This window comes from Prionailurus viverrinus, chromosome A1, assembly GCF_022837055.1.
Source record: "Prionailurus viverrinus isolate Anna chromosome A1, UM_Priviv_1.0, whole genome shotgun sequence".
NCBI lineage: Eukaryota > Metazoa > Chordata > Mammalia > Carnivora > Felidae > Prionailurus > Prionailurus viverrinus.
This window is the reverse complement of record NC_062561.1, coordinates 67,193,873-67,199,595: the sequence shown is the minus strand read 5'-3', so window position 1 is coordinate 67,199,595 and position 5,723 is coordinate 67,193,873. Positions and strand designations below refer to the sequence as shown.

The 5,723-nt window shown below is 39.9% G+C and overlaps 1 long non-coding RNA gene across 1 annotated transcript; it reads right to left on the bottom strand.

Annotated features, from left to right (window-relative positions):
- Nucleotides 1-2,783: 2,783 nt before the first annotated feature.
- Nucleotides 2,784-5,402, bottom strand: LOC125165719 (uncharacterized). Its single transcript, XR_007152205.1, has 2 exons — nt 5,317-5,402; nt 2,784-3,023 (listed from the first exon to the last, which is right to left on the bottom strand). It is a non-coding gene; the product is annotated as an uncharacterized LOC125165719 (long non-coding RNA).
- Nucleotides 5,403-5,723: the final 321 nt, after the last annotated feature.

Genomic DNA, 5,723 nt, shown 5'->3' with positions numbered 1-5,723 from the left:
TCACAACCTGAGCCGGTATTAAGAGTCAGACGCTTAACTGACTGAGCTACCCAGGTGCCCCAGTGACTATAGTCTTCTGCCCTTGGGCTAAGAAAGGGAAGAAAAGAATTTATATTCGTATTTGCTTGCATTTGATAAAAGACTGGAAAGGAAACATAGAAATAAGTGGAAGCACCCTTTTTATGTTAGTGAGGGTGTGAAGGAAAACGGGGAGAGTTGATCTTTTCAAATGCTTTTGAGTTTAATGTTTAATGTTTAACTTTTCAAAAATAAGTAAAATAAATGGTGTTTGCTTTTTTGTTTTGTGTTTTTTCAGTCCTTCTGATGATGAGCCAGGTCTGGAAGGCCTGAGGGCAATCTGAGAGACTTTTCTAAATTTACATCTGAACATACCAGCCTGCTAAAGCCCTCCCACCACGTCCAGTCATCTTGGGGATACAACCTCGTAAGCGTGAAAGGAGGCCATGTTTGATCCAAGCCCACTTGGCATTTCAGCCACTCCCGCATTTGTTTGCACTCTCCTCCTTCCTGGATGCTTCCTGCCCCTGCCTACAACTTCACACTCTTTTTTCCAGAACAATGCAGTTTGGTGCCACCTTTCTACTGTCTGCCTTCCCCAGAATTCACCAGAATAAATAAGATTCTCCTCCTATGTCACACTACACACCAATTTTTCGTAGTCTTCTTTCTCCCCTCCCTCTTCCAGTTCAGGAACAAGGGCATTCTCTGTGCTGTGGTGTTTGTTGAATGAGTGAATACATGATTTTCAGTGTTAGTGGAACGATTTTTTTTTAACTAGTAAAGCATACATAGAAGAAAACTCATTATGTCCCTTAAATTTGTGATTTTTAAAAAGATAATGTGTGTGTGTGTGTGTGTGTGTGTTTTAGTAAGCAAACAGCAAAATTATGGTCAGGATAATGGGCTGTAAGTGTTAAGGAGTGACTGCTAAGTCTGTTAATAGGTAGATAAGAATCATTCATAATTGGCATGTTCTTTGTAGCCAACAATGCCACTAACTGGTTTCTCAGGCCCTAGACAACGTTAGGCCTCACTCTTAAGTAAAGAAAGTGTTTCCTTTGTTTACACAATGAATTTGTTTAAGGAACTCTGTTTTCATGGGCAGAACAATGGTGTTTTTACATCTCTTCACACTCAAATTATCACAAATTAGGAATGAATCTAAACGAGGTCATATAGTGTTTATAAACATGATATGAATTCATGATGAGATGTTACCTTGTGATCTACAAGATAGGAAAATACGTTATTACTTCCTATGTGGAAGAAAACTTGGTAACATTTTGTCACTTCATCTTTTCCTGTCTTACCTTTCCGACAAATTGAAAACACACAGTTCTGCAATGATTGAGGAACATTGGCTCTTAGAGAATTTTTTTGTTTTGTGTTTTTAAAAAGAAACTTGTACTCATGTAAATATGAATGTGTCATCTAACTTTTAGATAAGATCATCGTGTTAACAACTCAGGTAGCTTTTGAAACAGATTTATCTAGCTAATACCCTGCTTCGTGAAGAAGAAATTAACAGTTACTTTTGAACCAGGAAAAATGCTAAGTCTTATGGGAGATCAAAAAACAAATAAACCTGGAACAAGATAAATTAATGGTGCCTTAATTGTTCAAAGAATATCCATTATTTCAATCCAGTAATTACCTATAAGATTTGTGCCCCTTTCTGAAGTTGAACACCAGCCTGCTAATTCTCAAATATTGGGTCATCAATATAGATCCACAAAGTAGTTAAAAAAAAAAAAAGATATCAAGAATTGATTTAACTTGCTGCCATGTATTAAATATGGTTCTAATGAAAGAACTAATTTTTTTCACAAGTTATGAATCCTTTGAAATTGCAATCCCGAAAATTATATGTGGGAGACATTTCTTCCTTTCCTAATTAAGTAGGTAACATTGTCTTCACTCTTCAGCTGGTTTCTTAGAAACTGAAGTCAGCCTTCCATATAAATATAACTTCATTTTATGATAAGTGAGCTCTACCACACCACATGCCTGAGCTTCAGATGTACATGGCATGGTCATGAAGGTCTGTCAACCCAATTGAAATGTGCAACCAGCCTTTCCAAATGGCTTAATACTTAACTATTAACTATTAAGACCAACAACTGCTCAGAATAAAAGTCCTTGGCATGGTAACCATTTTCACAAAACTAATTCACTCAAATAGGCATGTCCTAATGGACCAATAAAACTTGCCTTGTCGTGTCTGAATGCAGCGTCACTGCCATTTAGAGTTGGCTATAATTGGTAATCACTGCTCAGTGAAAGTGGGAGATGGGGAGGCTTTGTATAATAATACTCTAGACTGGGCTCCTACAGGGCCTTTCATCTGAAAATCTCAAAGCACTTGACAAACACTAATTAATACTCATGACACCCCAGTGAGAGAGGTAAGGATTATTATCCCCATTTTGCAGATGAGGAAACGGTGGGGTTAAGTTGGGTAACCTGGTGAGTCAGGGGCAGAATGAAGAGCTCCTAATTCCTAGTCTTGTGCTCATACAAGCATTACAAGGGCCCACCATTGGAAAGATAAAAGGAATTGCACCTCATTTTCAAATACCCCAAGGTGAAGGCATCAATTATAAATGGGATCACAATTAAGTCATTTGATTTTAACAACACTAATACCATCTTGTAATCTTCAAACTTTATTTTAAAATATGAAAATGGTATTAAAAGTGCTTTCTTAGACTCTGAAGTATAAGACTATTTTATCGCGGAAGAAGCAATGGTAGGAATTTAGGTTGAGTAATTTGATAAAGGGCCCGAAAGTGTTTTATTTTTCAGGATGGTGGCTCAGATTCTTTCAACAACTCTAAACTCCCTGAGGCTGGAGATCCATCACTTAAGGTTTTGTATCCAAATGTGGAGCGCTGTTGGGCACATCGCTCAAGAAATGTTCGTTACACCGATGAAATTCACTAAGTGCCAAGGGGCTAGGAGACTTGTGAAATGAACAGGACAGAATCTCATCCTCAGAGGGGCTAGGGATTTAATGAGAGACACAGAATACAAGACAGTAATTAAGAAATGAGGGGCAAGAAGATGGAATACGCCAAGTGTTCTGTGTAAAAACACCAAGGTTCTAAGGTTCAAATAGGGAACACAGATTTTGATGAATTCCCAGATAATAAGACTGCTGTTTCTTATACACCATTATAGCATTAATTCAAACAGTGGTGGCAGCTTTCTTCACCTAAAGCCAACTGGCTTCCAAACAGCCCACTGGGTTTTCAAACTCATTATTTAGAATGCTGAGTATTGTAATAAATACTGTTTGGTCCAAGAGAAGACTTGGAAGTAGCTTTAAGGTGGACCTTCTTGTGGTTTCTCCAAAATCTCTCTACCTCAGGGCCTTTGCAGATGATATTAAGTCTACCCAGAGGACCCTTCCTACCATCCATCCCCAACTAGTTCCTCACCCAACTAATTCCCACTTATGCTTTAGATTTCTGCTCAAACATAAATTTCTGACTCTATAGGCTTGGTTAGCTCTGTGGTTATACCTTCTGAAAACTCTGCACTTTTCCTTCACAATAGCTATCACAGCTTGCAATTAAATATGGTTTTTCCTTTAATTAATGTGTTCCCATCTCTCTTCTACCTACTGTGGCTCTAATTTCCAAAAAGAGTCCGTGTCTGCTTTGACCACCATTATATTCCTAGCACATAGGAGGTCCTCACAAATGTTAGTTGAATAAATAAACAAACACATATCGTGAATTACTGAGTAACAGTGAACTAGGAGCATCTGGGGAGAGCTCGTATTAAGAGAGGAAAAGCAGCCCCTGCCAATGAGAGCAAGCCTGGAACTATCCGTTAGGCCCCAGCGTTGCTACGAGCTGCTCTGGCACTCACAACGAGGCTGGGGTGTTCTCCCATTGAACGTAAACAATTTCACAGGAGACTTGTCATTCAAAGCCACCTAGTGATCATGATAGATCAAGACAAAGACAAGACTGTCACTCCACAATCATGTCTGGACTCAAACAAAAACAAGAATAGAATAATGCTTTTGGCCAAACTTGGTGTCATACCTAAATTATTTGCCTATTGTTTTAATCCCCTTAAATGATCTGTATTTCCTGTTGTCCTATAGATCCCCCCAAAAAACCCTTTGCCAGACCATCTTGGAAGCATCCTTGCTCCTCTGTCCAGTTCTGGTCTAACATCTCAGTTCTTCCACTCACAAATTCAAGTTCTGTTTCCTGACCCACCACCCTTCTTTCTCTCTTCATCTGAATATTGCATCTGAAGCCCAGCTTGTTTGAAATCAAACTCATCATCGTCTGTCCTTTCCCACTGCCAAACTAATTCTTCACATCTTACCTCCTTAAATTTAGGTCTCTATTGCTGGTTTACTCCCCATTTACCCCTAGCTTTAAAGCAGTGCTCAAACCCCTTTGATTTTTCTTTCCATTCCCTCCTTTCTATTCCCTTGGACCATTCCCAACATTCACGTTCACATTCATGGGGGCACTTGTATAAACCATCGCAGTGGCCTGAGTCCTCTCTCTGCTTGTCTCTTCTCTCCATTCTGTCAGCTGGATCAAATTAATCGCCATCAAATCTTATTTTGATCGTGTCATACCCCTGCTAATTTTTTTTTTAATTTTTTTTAACGTTTATTTATTTTTGAGACAGAGAGAGACAGAGAATGAACGGGGAAGGAGCAGAGAGAGAGGGAGACACAGAATCGGAAGCAGGCTCCAGGCTCTGAGCCATCAGCCCAGAGCCTGACACGGGGCTCGAACTCACAGACCGCGAGATCGTGACCTGAGCTGAAGTCGGACGCTCAACCGACTGAGCCACCCAGGCGCCCCTAATTTTTTTTTTAATACAAAGAGACACCTACCAAATATAATTCAGACTTTTTGTTTGGAGTTGGGGGTTGGGGAGGAATAAGGGCCCTGACTAGAAGGAGGAAGCTGCTTCCCCACCCTCACTCCCTCTAGGAAATGAAGGAAAAGATGCTCTTTAGAGAAAGAACCAGGATTCAAATGCAAATTTTTCTGATTCTAAATCTTCTCTGCCTAACCACAAGGCTATGGTACCTCCTTGCTAAGTTTCTTCAACTATGTTCATCTATTTCATTTATAAGATTGGACACCACCCCCCCTCCTGCCACCATGCTGGAAGGTCTGCATAATGATTATGCTTACAAAGAGCCCATGTTACACAAGGACCACTTCTTGATGTCCTCTTGTCTTTCTTCCCCACCCCCTCCTTTGCTGACAATGCAAAAATCTGACAAGAAAAGGAAAGATATGAGCTCACAAACAGTGAAATACAGCCACACTGGGTCAAGGCTGCAAGTCAACAATGGCAACAGTCATGGGCACCAATGAAGTTCAGGAATTGTGTGTCAGATGAATGTGCTTCTAAGCTCACCTCCTCTTAACAAACCTTCTAGAATGGTTGCCATGGTGCCCCTGTTATTGTGGCAAAACAGCATCTTAGCCTGGCTAAGGGAACCATCTGTCAAATGTGTTCTGAAGCCAACATCCTGTACATGCCCCATAGGTAGGGAGTGAAGGAAGAGTGGAGGCTACAGTTCTTAGGTTAATGTAGGAATGACTTCTAAAAAATCTTTGGGAAGAGTTAGAGAGAATGGACTTTTCTGTTAACATTTAATTTTTTAAAACCGTGATTTTTATCAGACCTATTTGAGTTTCTGTTTTTTT